Genomic DNA, 17,916 nt, shown 5'->3' with positions numbered 1-17,916 from the left:
GGATTTCAGGGACAGCCAGGGCTGCTAAAGCAAGAAGTGAGATGGTCCTACAGGATATGCTTCTCCTCTGTCTGGGGAGCAGAGGGAACTTGGTTTGCTTATCTGTGGCCAGTCCCAGCATGTCTCAGGAATACTTTCCCTCCCTTTTTTGATGTTACTAGAAGAATGTGAAAAAAGATGGCACAGAGGCGTGTAGACCTAATTATCTGTTTCCTCAAATCTTTAGTACCCACTACAAAATCAACAAGGTTGTGCACTCTTGAAGGGCAAATAACTTACCAAACCCAAAGCCACAAAATCATGCTCAGGAGGTATTTGGAGGTTTATCAAGTTGCAGAAGCTGGAAAGGGCCCCAAAATGCTAAAGGAGGAAACTGGCTAGACATTAGGGCCATGTTCATGGTAATAGTACTTTTATGGGGTCACCGGGATGTGGGAAACAAAGGCCGAAGAAAAATTATTAAATGTCCTTACTACCTACAGCCCACTGACGAGTCCTTGAAACAGGCAGAGCGACATTCCTCTGGGGACTCAACTGCCTCAGTGTTGACACTTTGTTAAGGGCAAAAGGCAATCCCAGCCTGACCTCCACCCCTCCCCAGGATCCTGTAACTCTAACATATACAACTTTCTTTATCTCAGCCCCTCAAGATATGTGCTGGCAATCACCCTCCAAGCACATGACCAACTGATATACATCTGAAGGGTCTCATGATTAGAGTTTTATTAGTCGGTAATAAATGACCTTTTCCCAACAATGGCTAGCCCTCTCAAGGTCCTGGAAACCTTGCTCCCAAAATTCCTTAGAGACTTGTGCTGTCCCTAACCCCTTTCCAGCTTGAAAGTACATAATGGACCACTCCTCGTGACCCCATCGCAACTCCTTCTGCCCACGGGTCCTGCCCCGGGTTTGCACCAAAGATGTCTCAAGAATTCTTTCCTAGCCATCGGCTCCGAACCCTAACACCTTTCCTACATCAACCGGAGGTCGAGGTCGAGGTCAGAATATCAGCTCCGTAGGCCCTGAGCTAGAGTCTAACACATGGAGTGCAACAGCCTCTTAGTGGAAGGAAACGTGTGTACCAGCTAATTAGTTTATACTCAAAGATTTCCCTTCCTTGGATCTAGAATGTTAACGCCTGCCATCAGACGCATGCCCTTCCTGCCGGCAGACCACCCAGGAAACTGAAGCGTGGACTGAGAACAGTGGTTTTGGTTCTGTGCAACATCCCGTGCAGCCCTGATAAAATTTGGGGCTCAGCTTGTCTCCAAGCAGCTTTCTGCAGTTAATGTGATGGGACTTCGTTGTTTTGTTGTGTATAAAATTCTCCTCAGTCTTCCATTTCCATGGCTACGCTATCACCCATTACATTTTGATCTGATTATATTACAGAAGACTGTTAAGTCCCCTACAGGAACTTGATATCTTTCCTTGAAGTCCTGAGGGCCTCGTGCAATCATTTGAAAACCTACTCTGCTCTCCCAGAGGTGCTTTCGTATGAAGCCCTGGGAATTCAGTAGCATTATTTTTCCAGGAGACTTTCTAGTGTATTTGTAGAATTATAATTTTAAAGATAGTTTGGAATTTCTATATGCATCAAGCTTTTCTTTTTTTAGTACTAAATATAGAGGATACAAAGATAGACACACATACTGGTTTTCTTCCTCTACTGATCACAAAGACAGGGGGAAAAAAAAAGTTTCAGGGATAGGAAACACGCAGGACTGAGAGGAATGCAAAACATCCTGGGACGGGGAGGCAAGAGAGAAGGAGAGGAAACTGCAGAGGACAAAAGATGAAAGAAAGGGGCTGCAGGGTGGGTGAAAATGTGGACAAAGCCGGATTAGCCGCGGCAGCCAGTGCAGCCGGGCAAACTCCGCGTGCACAGCTGTTGCAAAGAGCCCGACTGAGAGTGAGGAATCTGGGGTGTTCGCCCTGTATCTGTCAAGCTGTCTGACCTAAGCAAGTTACTCTACTGCTTTGGAGCTAATTTTCCACTTTCTAAAGTGAAGAAATTGGGCAAGGGGACTTTCTGAGGTCCACTGTAGCTTTGTCATTCTCATTCCAAAGCTTAAGAAGAAAATGCGAAAGCAACTTAAAACTCTTGTCTTCTGGGAGAGTGTTTCCCAAATCCTAGACCAGAGGACTGTCATTATTTCTAGTTGTAATCTTCTTAAGGATTATACTCAGTCTTTGATCCAGTCAAGTCTGCCTTGGGCTTTGTTAATTTTTACTTAGAGGGACAGAACTGATAAATGATTATGTAGATAATTATGGTGGGAAAATGGAATGATAAACATTAACAAATGGAAATGAACACATTTAGGACAAACACAGTCTGAAACCAAGACAGGGGGAAGTGCTTTAACACAGACATCCTTGGGAGCGTGCTGCCAGTGTGCCTGTGCAGAAATAGTCACCGTTTGGGCAGCTCCGTCAAGTTTCAAGCCCTGGTGAGAGAGAAGTCATCTCAGGCAGGCAGCTATCAGCAAGGCCATCAAAGGGTGGCGACAGACAATGACAAGCAGCATAGATTGGCAGCAAATAAGCCACATCCATATTTAATATCCAGTGCATGTAGGGAGGCTTATCACTCTGAAAATCTCTGAAGTTGTATCTCATAGAGGATGGGAAACTTAAAGTATTTAGGTTGTGGAAAAGCTCTGATGAGCGATTCACGCTTCTTTTGGCTTACATCTCATCTCTTCTGGCCTTTTTTCTAGTTTTATTTCACTTAAAAACAGCTTCTGTGAGATTCTGGGGAGAATGCCCGTGTCTTCCTCTTTGCTGTATGCCCAGCACCTGCCAGAGGACCTATCACATTGCACCTGCTTAATACATGAAGGTTGAGTGAACAAACAAACAAAGGAAGCCACTTGAGGGTTCCTCAGAGCAAATTGCGCTCTAGAATGGAAGCATTGTAAAGGGCTGCAGCGGAACTAGGAAAGACGTGAGAGGGAGTGGCAGTGGGACTTCTTCAGAACCCAGAGAACTGAAATTGTAGAGTCAGGACACGACGGAAGAGTGTTTGGGAGGTTTGGAAGGTTTTGGAGAATTATCCTGAAAGCAACAACAAAATAAACAAAGAATCGAACAAAAAAACAAAATAAAATGTCTTCCAGGTCCCAAGGTGGAGAAAACAGGGCTTGGCTCTATGGCATTCCATGTGGGAATCAACATTGTTAAGAAAGCAAAAGCCAACAGAACAGGGTCGATTTGAATGGAAACTAAAAAACAGGAGTCAGAGAATTAGAGATCAACTCTCCTCCCCAGTGTGGTCTGGGAGTCTGGATGTTCACACGCAAGAGAGGCGCCTACATTACAAATGTCCTCATGGCGAAAATGGATTAGTCAGAGGAGGCTGGTCTGTTCTCATCTTATATTCTCTTAGCACAAATATTTGATTTCCATGGAGATTTCCTTATAGGGAACAGTTCTGCTGATGTATCTTTTTCTCTCAGCTCAACTCCTGTAGGGAGCAGATGCTGAGAGAGAGTTAGGAGTACAGAGATGTATTCGGGGGTGATGACCATGAACGATAAAGGGAGAGGAAACAGGACTGGGCAGGGGAAGTCTTCAGGCCGCAGTGCCAATGTGACACCTGTGAAAAGAAATGGGGAAGGAAGCAGAATTGTGCAGGAAGAGCCTCAGACCATGATGTCGGATCTGAACAAGCCTCGACCAGCTCAACAGGGCGTACTGGAGCAAAGTTGAGAGAAGTCTTGCATTGGGTAGACACGCCCAGACCCTAGTACTCCCAGTTTGCGCGGTACTGGCTGGGGCTACCCAGGAACAGCATGGCCTTGGCTTGAACATGAAGCATATCCTTAAGGTACTGCGCTAGAAGCCGTCAGCCAACTGCCCTCTCAAAGCTGAGCAGTGAGCTCTGTTGAGGGGAGGCCTGTGCAGCACACTTCCCCCGCTGGTACACTATCCAAAGCCATTTCCAGATCTTGTATTCGGTGCTGACTCTTAGCACTGAATAGTGGTTGGACAGTTAGATGTTTGCTTTCTCAGCCTCCCTGACAATTAGAATGGTCATGAGACCCGATTCTTGCCCATGGGGCCGCTGGGAAGCTAACTGGGGTAAAAGACAAACAAAGCCTTTTGAGAAGAGATCATTTTCCCTCTCTTCCAACCAGCTATTTGTTTTCTGATTTTGAATGCAATGTTGATGTCTGCGGTGGCAGCCCTCTTGTAACCATGAGGCCATAAGCAAACATGCTAAATGGTATAATACCTTGCTGATGTTGATGAGACTGATCAACCTTGTTGAATAAACAATAAATAATGTTCTTATGGATTCATTATTTTTTGTTTATTTTTTTGCTGTTATTTGCAAGTGATACCCTCATTCCCCAGTTCTCGTAATATAGTGTATATGATGTTCCTATATCATACATATTTTAAATTCTAAGCTGGCATTATGCCTTACATATCAATTTCTTTTTACTTTGGTTAGAGCGAATCAGTCCTTGTGAAATAAATATTCACTGAGTACACTGAGAAAATTAGTTTCGAGGCCTGAAAAGCTAAAGACTAACCCTCGAAAAGAGTGACAATGTATATTCACTCAGTGTCTTCCCTTAGCTTGAGTTTCCCAATCTTAGCAAAGAGAAATGCCTTTATTAAAACCCTAGGATAAAGGAAGTCTATATGTTCTAGTCAACAAGAAATTTTAAAGCATTAAAAGCTTGAAATCTGTAACCTGTTGGGTTGGTTTTTCTGTAGTAAAGGAATGAAGCAGAAAAGACTTGTGAGAAGACCCGTGACCTCAGCTGAGGGGACGCAGTTCACTTAAAAGAGGGAGTCAGGACCTCATACTCCTTCGTCCCTTTGCTCTCTGCAAGGGCTCCCTGTTTGCCACACCAGAAGCCAGAGAGCAGGAGAGCCCGGTCACACAGCCCATCAAGCCTGCTTTCTGGGAAGAAAGCACAACTGGGAAGCATGGAGACTGGATCTGAAAGACAAAGGGAAGGTGTCCAGTTCCTTTCTCTGTCCTTGGGCAGAGAAGGTGCTCAACATCTTTAGGACTAAAGCAAAGGAAGGGAGAGAAGGAAACCAAGGCTGGATCATCTGCAGAGGATTATGAGTCGTTTTTCAAAAACAGAGTTTCTGAAAACACAAATGGATAAAAACTTTGGGCTTTCAAGTAAGGCCCCGATTCAGCGGGCTCTCCAGGGAGGCACTGAGGAGGTTGTTTGCAAATGTACCTTTGACTTGTATCAAAGGAAGAAGAGTTCTCATTTAACGAGTTATTTCATCCATGAAATAAGGTAATGAAAATGCATATGGAAAAGAATATTCAAGTGTTGAAAAAAAAGGGAAAGTGGAGCCAAGTGGGAAGGAGAAGTTGAAGATTGGGGGGAGGCCAGAGGGCACTTACTGAAGGAAACAGAGTTTTCCAGAAACTCTCAGCTTATGAGTCATTGCCCAGAATTTTGTCACATGGGCGGTAGGCACCCCTAGCTGTGAGGGAGTTGGAGAAGTCAGTGTTTCTACCTGGCAAACTGATGCTCTGAGCTAAGTCAGTTTTCTGGTAGAAGACACAAAGGAGAGTAAATACTGAGCAGGTAACTAGCAGGGTCGACCATCTTCTAGAAAACTAAAACTCACAGATGTGAAGGTATTTGTCCCAAAATTCAAAGATGGAGCTGGGATTTAAATTCTGCTTTTTGACTCCAAAGCAAATACTTTTGTTCACTGGGCTATGGAGTTGTAATGGAAGGTTGATGCTTCTTCTTACCTTCATATACAGCATGAAAAAAATGTTACTTACTAGGTACCAGAATCTAATAAATATGTAATAAGCATCTATTTAAGTGCTGGTATTTATTCTGTAGAAATAGAAGCTTTGAATATTTTAAGGAGATGAATCAATCTCATCTGGAGTCAGGAACACTGGATATTGGTCCCAGGTTTGCCACTGACTTTGATGTAGACAAGTCACTTACTTTTCTAGGTGACATTTTCTTACTGTCTATGAAATGAAAGTAACAATGCCATCTCAAAACTCAGATGATAGGAAATGGAACAGTGATGTTAAATATCTACTAAATGTCCATGGATAGAGTGTTTTAAAGATTTATTTATTTATTTTAGAGAGAGGGAGAGTAGAGTGAGGGGGGGTTACGAGAGAAACTCCAGCAGACCCCGCGCTGACGTGGGGCTCAATCTCACTTCCCTCAGACTGCAACCTGAGCCGAAATCAAGAGTTGGACACTTAATCGACTGTGCCACCCAGGTTCCCCCCTGGATAGAGTGTTTTAGGGAAAACTAAGACATGTCATATCAGTGTCTTTGACCATACTATTCATTAAGAACATTCCAGATAAAGACTAGATACTACCCTTACTGGATGAAGTAGCACTGGGATTAAATACAACCAAACCCAAGTGATTGAAGAACTGCCGCTAGGAACGTGCACCACAGAGAAGAACAACGCTCCCTCTTCCTTTTCTTCCTTTCCCTCCCTCCCTTCTTCCCTTCTTTCCTTCCTTCCTTCTTGAAAAACTTTCTGCCTTTTTTGAGCTCCTGGATCTGAAGCAGATTTGTGGTGGAGAGATGAGCTGCTGCAGAGGTCACTGTAGGGAACCTCTTCCAACATATGGGGTCTTGAGGAAGCTCTGTGGGATTTGAAAGCTGCCCCAGGTTGTCTCATTTCAAAGAGCACTGTTGGTGGGAATGCAAGTTGGTGCAGCCTCTTTGGAGAACAGTGTGGAGATTCCTCAAGAAATTAAAAATAGAGCTTCCCTATGACCCTGCCATTGCACTCCTGGGTATTTACCCCAAAGATACAGATGGAGTGAAAAGAAGGGCCATCTGTACCCCAATGTTTATAGCAGCAATGGCCACGGTCACCAAACTGTGGAAAGAACCAAGATACCCTTCAATGGACGAATGGATAAGGAAGCTGTGGTCCATATACACTATGGAGTATGATGCCTCCATCAGAAAGGATGAATACCCAACTTTTGTAGCAACATGGACGGGACTGGAAGAGATTATGCTGAGTGAAATAAGTCAAGCAGAGAGAGTCAATTATCATATGGTTTCACTTATTTGTGGAGCATAAAAAATAGCATGGAGAACAAGGGGTGTTAGAGAGGAGAAGGGAGTTGAGGGAAATTGGAAGGGGAGGGAAACCATGAGAGACTATGGACTCTGAAAAACAATCTGAGGGTTTTGAAGGGGCGGGAGGTGGGAGGTCGGGGTACCAGGTGGTGGGTATTAAGGAGGGCACAGATTGCATGGAGCACTGGGTGTGGTGCAAAAACAATGAATACTGTTATGCTGAAAATAAATTAAAAAAAAATTAAAAAAAAAAAAAGAGCACATGTGAAAAAGACTGTGGCAGCAGCTACTGTGATATGCAAGACAGTGGGAATTAGGGCTAAATATCAAGAGAGACCCTTGATAACAGATCCATAGTATTTTAGAGCTGATGGCAACCTAGCATCAAAAAACACCTGGATTTGTAGGTTTTCATTTAAAAGGGTATAAATGCTCCCTTTGAAGATGCTCAAAATGAGCAAATGTCCTCACAGTTGTTGAGATGATCTATAAATACAGACAGGCAGAGTTGGGGTTCTGAATTCTAACTCTGCACTTTGGGAAAGTTGTCTCATCTTTCCAATGTATTTCCATGTCAGTAAAATGGGACAGTAATAGAAGCTCTCCTGGGTTACTTTGATTAGACAAGATAATCCATGTAAAGCTCTTGGCACATGGTATGTCCTTCATAAATTCTAGCCCTTAATCAGTATGTATCTGTAAATGATAAGAAGTACATAGCCATGGTTCCTAGGTCTTTTCACTTGCCCTTAGAGCCAGAATGGAAGAAAACAGATCGACATAGGAAATGCCCAAAAGTTAGAGCCAGACAGCCCAGGTTTTTTCATTTTAAAAAATTTTATTTTTTATTTGTTATTATTTATTATTATGTATTACTTTATTTTTATTATATTGTTTTTATATTACATTATTATATGTATTATATATGTTACATATAATATATAATTATATTTATTATATTATAGTAAGATAATATAAGATCTATTCTCTTAACATATTTTAAAAAGATTTTATTTATTTGTCAGAGACAGTGAGAGAGCACAAGCAGGAGGAGAATAGCAGGCAGAGGGAGAAGCAGGCTCCCTGCTGAGAAAGGAGCCTAACTCGGGCCTTAATCCCAGGACCCAGGGATCAAGACCTGACCGGAAGGCAGACGCTTAACTGACTGAACCACCCAGGCACCCCTTTTGACAGATTTTTTAAGTATACAATAGGATTTTAACTATAGGCATAATATTATATGTCAGGTCTCTAGAACTTACTCATCTTGCATTACTTAAGCTCTAAACCCATTGATTAGGAACTCCTGATTTTCCCCTCGTCTTTCTGACCAACCCCCAACCAACAACCACCATTTTGCTCTCTGCCTCTGTAAGTTTGACCATTTGAGATATCTTACATAACTGGAACCATACAGTTCCTGTCCCGCGGGGGCTGGCTTATTTCACTTAGCAGGTCTTCCAGGTTCACCCATGTTGTTGCATGTTGCAGGATTTCTTTTTTTCAAAAGTTTAATAGCTTTCTATCGTATGTATATACCCCGCTTTCTTTATCCCTTCATTCGCTGGTGAATAAAGCAGAAAAATGTCTAATGGACAAAAGACCGTCTCTTCAACAAATGGTGTTGGGAAAACTGGACAGCCACATGCAGAAGAATGAAAGTGGACCATTTCCTTGTATCATGCACAAAAAAAGACTCAAAATGGATGAAAGATCTAAATGTAAGACAGGAATCCATCAAAATCCCTGCGGTGAATACGGGCAGCGACCTCTTCGACCCCAGACAGCCCAGGTTTCGAGTCCTCCTCCGTCTCCTCTAACGCCGTGGTCTTCACTCAGTCTCTTTACTTCTCGGGACCCCGGGCCCGTCTCCGACTGAGAAATGTGTCTTTCCTCTTGGGCCTTTGCTTTGGCACCCTGGTACTAATATTGATCTAAATAAACCCAATCCCTCTGTTAACTTCCACAAACAATCCATTCACAGGGAGCATATCATGATCTTTAAAAAATTCTGACTCTGGATTCATAATGACCACGGAAAGATACTTTGCTGCACAGAGTGCCCACACTCTCACTTGGAAAACCTCCATTCGATTGACCTCTCCTCTTCCCTCCCAGTCTTCAGTCATTGTCTCCCTCTTCAACTTGCCCCAAAGAATGCATCCAACCCCATTTTCCTTCCCCTTTTCTCCTTTATTATCTGGAGAAAGGTGCTTCTTCTGCAACAGGTGCAAAACTATTGCTCTCTTCTTTGTAACAACTGGTTTATCAATGGCTGGCTTATTTCTCTTTCCTTAGAAGCAATTCTTTTACCAGCTACAAGGAAGATAAATTTTTTCTCTGAGTATTGTTATTATTGAACTTCTTAACCTTTAGAATTCCATCAATGGTTCTATTCTTGGAAACATACTGTATTGGATATGTTCCATTTGCTTTTCCAAATCTCTCCCCACCCTGCTCTGTGTGTGGGGAAGTTGACCCATGTTGATGGCATCAAGGGCCCCCTTGCCCTGTGGCTTTTGGTGGTTTGGCTAGTGAGAGGCAATAGCAGGGGATTGGAGTTTGGGAAGAGAGAGACTTTAGGGCATTTACTCTCTCAGCTCCCATGGCTCCAGGTCACTGTGTGTTGGATACATACTCTACCAAAGACTACTACAGAGCTTATCCCTTGTCCATCGACCCTTCCCTGCGGTGACTCTTTTGGCTTCTGGGAGGTACTTTCTCTCCTTGTAATTTCAGGCCTAGAGATGGTCCCAGCTCCTGCTGTAGCTGGCCCCAGAGATGCTTCATGTTTTCTTATGGTCTTCCTTCACCTTGTGTACATTGTTATTAATGGTGGGCTTATTAAACTCCTCTCAACATATTATCTGAGTTTGCTATTTATTTCTAGATTCAGCAACCTGGACATTTATCTACAATTTCATTCCTTCATTCCCTCAAAAATCACGGCCAGGAACTATTCTAGGGGCTGCGTCATAAGAGTGAGTAGGAAGACATATTTCCCATGAGCTCGATTTTGATGAAGGAAAGAGACAAGTGAGCAGACGGTAACAATGGAGTTGTAACGAGAAGTATTCGCTTCTTTTTTCCTTTCTTTGAGAGAATATGAGGGAGGTTCTTAACTTACTCCAGGGAGTCTGATAGAGAAATGCTTTCTGAAAGAGACAAAGCTTGTGTGGATCCTTGAAGGATGTGTGGGAATTAGCCAGTTCGATGGGGAGGATGGAACAGTACGGGGAACATGCTAGGAGGGGGGCCTGTCAAAGGGGACAGAGTCGAGGTGGCTCTTGAGTGATGGAAGACTGGATCCGCCAGTAAACGACCTCTCTTTAAACTCTTAACAATGGAGAGCAAAGTGATGGTTGATGGAGGGAGGTGGGTGAGCGGATGGCATGGATGGGTGAAGGCCTTGCGGAGGGCACTTTTTGTGGTGGGCACCGAGTGTTGTATGTAAGTGATGAATCCCTGAATTCTACTCCAGAAGAATGTATTGTGCTATAGGTTAAGTCAATATAATTTAAAAAAAATGACTTCTCTCTCTCCTTCCTTTCTCCCTTCTCTCTTTCCTGTTTGTTTGTTTTTAAAGATTTTATTTATTTATTTGACACAGAGAGATCACCAGCAGGCAGAGAGGTAGGAAGAGAGAGAGGAGGAAGCAGGCTCCCTGCTGAGCAGAGAGCCCGATGCGGGACTTGATCCCAGGACTCTGAGATCATGACCTGAGCCGAAGGCAGCGGCTTAACCCACTGAGCCACACCGGTGTCCTTGTTTGTTTTTTACTAAGCAAGAATTTTGTCTTTATCCTGAACATGATGGGGAGCCAGAGAAGGGTTTGTCTTAGAAAGACCTCTCTGGATGTAGTGTGGAGAATGGTCTAGAGGGTGGTACCTTGAAGGTAGTGAAAACAGCAGGAAGAGTAGAGAAAAGGAATAGGTGAGAAATAAGGGCTTCATCTACAGTCGTGGCAGGATGGATGCTCAGGTAGGAGGACTCAAGAGAAAGTCTATGTGGGTGGGCTTTTTACTACACTGGCGGTGGCTTTCTCATTTCAAACAGGGGACGTAGAAATATAGGCATGATGGGGAGCTGGAAAGTTCTAAGCCTGTTTATTATATTCTAAATTTGGTTTGTACATTCTGAAAGTTCAATATCATATGAACGCTGTGAAAGATCAAATAATACTATGATGTATCTGTATCTGTAACACCATCAGCCCCAACCAAGTAATGAGTTATAGAGCAACAAATCCATGCTTCCAAAGGGCAGACCACCAACACAGAGAGTTCTTCTGTGCTGGTAGGGACGGTGGCCACCTTCCAACACCTGTTCCCTGGCTGACTTTGTTCTTCAAAGAAGAGGCACAGGATCCAGGCAGTCATCAGAATGCCGTGAGAGCGGCAATTAGTTCTGGTGAACCACCTACTGGAATCCGTCCAGCTGAGAATGGGTTAGGAAAACTGAAACTGGGATTGTTCTTTGCACAGACCCTGTTTCTGCCTTCTCTAGTTCAGACTTTGGCGGAAAGAAAGAAGACAGAAAAAAAGGAGGTTGAGTAGGGTCTGGACTCTGTAGCAGTTCACCTTGGTTCAAAGGTAAAAGAATTGAAATGAAGCTGTTGAAATAAAAATTGGAGTGCTTTTCCTGAACCTAGTCTCTCTGTGCCTGTCCCTAAGGATGGTTCCTGTGATGGAAAGAACATTTTCATCTTTATTCTCTTGTGGGCATGAGGGATGTCGCATTGGAAAAAGGGATCATAGGGCCATGACAAGTTGTTACTGGATCTGCCCTTCAAATACGCTCTCTTGACAACTTCAACTGTATAACTTAGTGCTGAAGAGCAGGGCCTTGTAAGTCGAACGGTTGGGGTTTAAACCCTGGCTCGGACTCTTGCTAGCTGTGTAACTTGGGAAAAGTTGCTTAATCCTTCTGAACCTGAATTTTCTCATTCATAAACGACAATGTCAATATTTAGCTCACAGGGTTCAAGGGTGAATTAAATGAGTCAGAGTAGAGATTACCTGGCCCAGAGCAAGGACTCAAGGGGTGGTAACTTCTACCATTGGAACAGTAAATGGGAGATGAAGTTGCCAAATTAAGAGCCCAAGCTGGGCCTTCACTTTTATGGTTGCTCTCTACCTAGGCTGGGAAGCAGTGGAAGCCTTGAAGAACGTTGCCTCGGGCTTGGGCTGGCTTTCACCTTGAAGAAGGATGATTCAGTGTGGAATGCTGGCAGGCTCCTTCACAGTGAGGATTCTCATGGGTCTAGTTTTGAACTGGACTATCTGGTATTTGAGTTTTCTGTCCAGGAAATCAACTGAGAAAACACTGAGATAAGCGTCTGGCGAGAGAGCTTCTCTAATTTGGTAAGCTGTACTTTTAAAATGTTTACATGACTTAGAAAAATGTTCTTACTGACTTCAGGGCCTGCAGAAGCAAGTGCTCCCACTCCAATAGTCTCTTAGCCATGAACTTGGTTGGTATCAGTCCCAATTCATACGTGCATTATTTATACCTTTGCAGTGCCACAGGAGAACCAACCATTTCTCTCTTTAGAAGGTACCTCTTTTGGACTTCTCAGCATGCCATGTCCTCTTTCTTCTTCCTTCTTTTCTGATAACAGAGAGGCAATACAGTGTGCTGCCGAAAAGCAAGGATTCTAAAGCCCGGCCGCTTGGGTTTGAGTCCAGCTCCATCACTTACAGGCTATGTTGCCTGGGCCCAATGATTCATCCTCCCATGGCTCAGACTCCCCACGTGGAACAGAAAGATGCATAATAGGATTGTTGAGAGCATACAATGAATCAGTACGCACCGGAGCTAGAACAGATCTGGGTAAGGGAAGTGCTGTATGGTGTTCATTATCATGAACTATTCTAGATGTTTTTAGTACATATTACTAATCAGCCCTCACAATAATCTTATGAGTAAGTGTGATTTATTCCTATTTCACAGGTGAGCAGCTGAAGCTTACAGTGGTTAACTAGTGTGAGAGCACAATGATAGTAAACAGAGAAGTAAATCTCGTAGAGAATTAAACCCAGGTTTGTCTGCCTACTTTCAAAGTCCATGCTCTTTCTTTTTTAAAGATTTTATTTATTTATTTATTTATTTATTTATTTACGAGATTGAGAGAGAGAGAGAGAGAGCGAGCGAGCGAGCGCACGCACGAGAGTGCGCACACAATCAAGGAAAGCAGCATGCAGAGGGAGAAGCAGACTCCCTCCTGGCCAGGAAGCCCGATGTGGGACTTGATCCCGGGACCCCAGCTGACTCAGTCACTCAGGTGTCCCCAAGTCCATGTCTTTAACCACTAATGACCCTGTCTCCCAGAGTAGGTGCTATGCTTTGTTTTTGGATTTCAGTATTGTTTTTTATTTTTTCAAAATTTTTATGTATTTATTTACTTGAGAGAGAGATAGCTAGAGAGAGCACAAACAGGGGGGAGGGGAAGAGGAAATGAAGAAGCAGACACGCACTGAGCATGGAGCCCCACACAGGGCTTGATCCCGGGATCCTGGGATCACAACCTGAGCTGAAGGCAGACATTGAACTGAATGAGCCACCCAGGTGCCCCTAGTGTTGTGTTCTTTCCTTTTTAAATTCACTTAGCCAGCATATAGTACCTCATTAGTTTTTGATGTGGTGTTCAGTGATTCAGTAACTGTGTATAACACCCGAAGCTCATCACATTATGTGTCCTCCTAAAATGCCCATCACCTAATTACCCCCTCCTCCAACAACCTCCCTTTTCACAATCCTCAGTTTACTTCCTGGAATTAAGTCTGTCATGGTTTGTCCCCTCTCTGATTTCTTCCCGTTTAGTTCTCCCTCCTTCCCCTACGAGCCTCTGCGCTGTTTCTTATATTCCACGTATGAGTGACGTCATATGATAAGTGCCCTTCTCTGATGTATGTTTTGTAAAAACACATTCTTCTCCAGTGGGTTTGGCAATCGTGAGGGGACCGGGCTACCTGAGAAGAGAATCCCTCTCCTGACTGCGGATTCATGAACGCTCAAAATGAAAATGGATGACTGGAATTAGCAAATTCTCAGAAAGCACTGGTAGCAATCACAGGAATAAAGAAGTCAATTTGTTTCTAGTTATGCACTGACTTACTGCCTTCGACTAGGATATACCCCTGCCCGACTCCAGCCGGCCTGTGAGCCTCTAGCCTTATCCCGTCCTTCAGGCAGCTTTGGGATTCATCTAAATTTTCAAACTTTTGCTCTAAATCCCCTAAACATGGAAAAGCGCTTCTAGCAAGTCTAGGGGAGGCATAGTTTAAAGCAGTCTGCTATAAGCATAAGATGTCTTTGAAGACTTGCATTTTATCTTAAAAATCCATGTGGATTTTGCTTATCTCCTTTTCTTTCAAATGAATGTTTCATTTATGAATAATTTTAGATTCACAGAAAAGTCACAAGGACAGTTAAAGAAACTTCCTGATTCCCTTACCCAGTTTCCCCTCATGTTCACATCTTATATAGTCATGGTGCGTTTGCCAAAACTAAAGATCAACATTTATACATTGTATGCACCAAACTCCAAACTTTATTTGGATTTCCCCAATTTTTCCACTAATATACTTTTCTCTTCCTGGGTCCTACCCAGGGTACCATGTTGTATTTAGTTGTCATATCTCCTTAGTCTCTTCTGGTCTGTGAAGTTTTTCAGTCTTTCCTTATTTTTCATGGCTTTGATTAAACTGTTTTGAGGGTACGAGTCAGTTTTGTGGGCTGTCCCTTAATTTGGTTTTGTCTGATGTTTTTCTCATGATTATATTGGGGTTATGGGTTTTGAGGAAGAATACCATGGGATGTAGTGTCTTCTCTTTATATTGAGGGTATTTAACAGCAACATGACTTATCAGTGACGATGTTAACCTGGATCACTTGGTTAAGTTAAGCCAAACACTACCAGGTTTCTTCACTATAAAATTATTTTTTAAGCTTTTTTAAAAATTACACTTAGTTAACATAGAGTGTGATATTAGTTTCAGGTGTATGTAAAATGATTATTTTTTCCTTTCCCTACTCTGTTCTTAGGAGCCTGAGTCACTAAGCTCAGCCCACACTCACAGGGAGGGGAATTAAACTCCACCTCCTGTACTGGGGAATATGGACATATATTATTTCAAATTATTCTGTAGAGAAGATGTGTCTCCTCTCCTCTATTAATTAAATCACTTATTTACATCAGTTTGGCTCAGTATTATCTAAACATACTACTTCCTACTTCCACATCTGTGAATGGAATCAACTTTTCAGAAACGTGTATCCTGAGGATTCTGAGAAACACAGAGAAAACCCATGCTCTACTAGTCGCTTCCTTGCTTCCTCTGAATCATAGACTTTAATGATGGCTGTGAATGAAAGAGGAAGTGAATGACACAGGTGAGCGTCATCATTAGTGCTGTCTCAGGGTAAGGATGTTTGACTCTAACACCAGTGTGTGACCAAATAGCTACTCATATTTTCTTCCTTCCTTCCTTCCTTCTTTCTTTCTCCTTCCTTCCTTCTTTCTTCTTCATCATCCCCTTCCCCAACCTCTTCCCCTTCCACCTCCTCCCCCTCCCGCTCCTTCTTTTGCTCCTTCTTTTCCCTCTTCTTCAACAAAGAATCACCTTTATTGAACACCCGGGGTCAGTTTCTCTATTTGTCCTTCCCGGGATCTTGGCTGCTGTGAGGAATGGAATCGTTGTCTGGCACAGAGTGGAGGAGAACTTATTGGTGTGGGAGAGGCCAACCATAGAGAAGGCGAGGCAGAGGGTAATGCAGACTTGGTGGATGAGGCCAGATGCAAGGAGAGCCAAGAAGAATCTCGGGGAAGATCTTTGCTTGGAATCCTTTGCCAAAGACAACATTCTCAAGATTCCTGGTGGCGTGAGAGAGAAGACTAAAAGGCTGGAGCCCAGCAGGCCCCCCTTGATGGTGAGCTGCTGCGTGCAGGTCAGCTGGAGCTTATACATGTGCATCCCGAGGAAGAACAGCAGGGACAGGAGCGGGGAGAGTGCCGGTGAGCTGCCCGTGCAGACGGCCATCATGCCCTGCCCTTGGGCCAAGAAAGAGGGGAGCCCAAGGGGAACAGCTGTGCGTGTGTGTTACCCCTTCCTATTTCTCCTTTTGATATTCCTTAAGACACACTCAACATGTTTTATTCATTTTTAAAGACTGATTTATTTTTGAGAGAGAGAGAGAGAGAACATGCACACACAGGGGTGGGGCCGAGGGGAGGGACAAAGGGAGTGAAAAACTCAACCAGACTTCACACTGAGCTTGGAGCCCCATGGGGACTCCCTCTCACAACCCCTAGCTCATGACCTGAGCTTGAAACCAAGAGTGGACCCCTAACCACTGTGCCACCCCTAAAATTCTTTTATATTAAGACTAAGTGCTAGAGGAGGAGCTGATTGAGCCATTTTTCAAAGGTGACTCTAAACCACTCCTTTACAAGGTCTTCAACCACTCAGCAGGCTTTGCAACACGGTAAAAAACAAAAACGGAAACAGAGAGGCAGGGTAGTGCCTCTTTAAAATAGGAAACCTAATGAGAAGACTCGGCATCTGGGCATCTGGAGGCCATATTTTTTGTCCTCAGGCCTGAAATCCTGGACCAATTGCAGAGTGGCGGTAGCTCCTGGGTGTTCTCATTGGTCTGCACCCAAGATGAAGGCAGGGCCTTGACTATAAAAAAAGAAGGGAGGCTGGTGACGTGGTTTCTTGCTGGGCTGCTGTAGGGTGTTAACGGTGGTGAGTGAGGGAATGTGACATTTTACAGTCCTCCTAGTGGCCGGTGAGGAGGGGGTGAGTGGGAAGAATCAAACTTCTTCTCGATCTTAAGGGAAATCAGGGGCAGCTTACTTTAGAAATGAAAGGCGAAGGAAGAAAAAAGACAAGCGAATCTCAAGCAAACAAAAAAACCCAGCTGTTTGCAGACAGAATATCTTCCAGGAGGTACGGTCACTTCCTGAAGTCATTTTATCAGGCATGTCTTCTTTGAAATACAGATGGAGGAGAAACTTTTCTAACTGTTGGGGTTCCTAAAGGAAGAAGAACATTGAAACTTCCAGTTTTCTTCTCTCATGCTCAAATCTCACTTAGAAGTCACCTGCTTTTCATTGGCTTCTCTTTAACCTCCAGCTTAGGAGATGTTTCAGCAAAATCACTCTTCCAGCTACCTTAGTGCAGTAGTATAACCTTCTAAGAGTACATAGTTCCTATGCTTGAGGCAAATTTGCTAATTTTTGTTTCCTCACAAAAATCTTTTTTTTTTTTTTTTAAGATTTTTTAATTTATTCATTTGACAGATCCATAGTAGGCAGAGAGGCAGGCAGAGAGAGGAGGAAGCAGACTCCTCACTGAGCAGAGAGCCTGATGCGGGGCTGGATCCCACGACCCTGGGATCATGACCTGAGCTGAAGGCAGAGGCCTTAACCCAGTGAGCCACCCAGGTGCTTCCTCACAAAAATCTTTTAAATGCTTTTTTTAGCCTCCATCTGGACTTGTAAAGTCTTGATTAGAAACTCCTGTCTAAAGTAATGACAGAAAAAAATAATGGCAGAAAGTGACGGAAAGCTACTACTTTCGTTTTGGAGACTAAAAGTTTGAAGACCAAGCTTAGCTGAAAATTGAGGGCAGAAAATGTACAGTACTTCTGAATTTCATTTTTTCGAGAGAAGGAAGTCTCTTTAGTGATAAGTAGTAAAGAACTAAAGTGAATGTCAAGCACCATGTGGCTCTTGAGTCTTTTTTCCCCAGGGAGTTAAGGTTTTTAGCCACAGTCCTTTAGAAGGCAGTTGTCTGAACTGAAAAGGATAAAAAGAAAAAAAAAACAAACAAAATT

The 17,916-nt window shown here is 43.4% G+C and overlaps 1 long non-coding RNA gene and 1 pseudogene across 2 annotated transcripts; one reads left to right on the top strand and one right to left on the bottom strand.

Annotated features, from left to right (window-relative positions):
• Positions 1-5,516: 5,516 nt before the first annotated feature.
• On the top strand, positions 5,517-14,257 carry LOC309862441. The gene is made up of 3 exons (XR_014310520.1): positions 5,517-5,573; positions 12,215-12,437; positions 14,014-14,257. It is a non-coding gene; the product is annotated as an uncharacterized lncRNA (long non-coding RNA).
• Positions 14,258-15,683: 1,426 nt separating this feature from the next.
• Positions 15,684-16,115, bottom strand: LOC309863910 (dolichyl-diphosphooligosaccharide--protein glycosyltransferase subunit KCP2 pseudogene; annotated as a pseudogene). The gene has a single exon. The product of its transcript is annotated as a dolichyl-diphosphooligosaccharide--protein glycosyltransferase subunit KCP2 pseudogene (transcript).
• Between the last annotated feature and the right edge of the window lie 1,801 nt (positions 16,116-17,916).

The sequence above is a fragment of the Mustela nivalis genome (assembly GCF_964662115.1).
Source record: "Mustela nivalis genome assembly, chromosome: 4".
In the NCBI taxonomy this organism is placed as follows: Eukaryota; Metazoa; Chordata; class Mammalia; order Carnivora; family Mustelidae; genus Mustela; species Mustela nivalis.
This window is presented reverse-complemented; position numbering and strand designations above follow the sequence as displayed.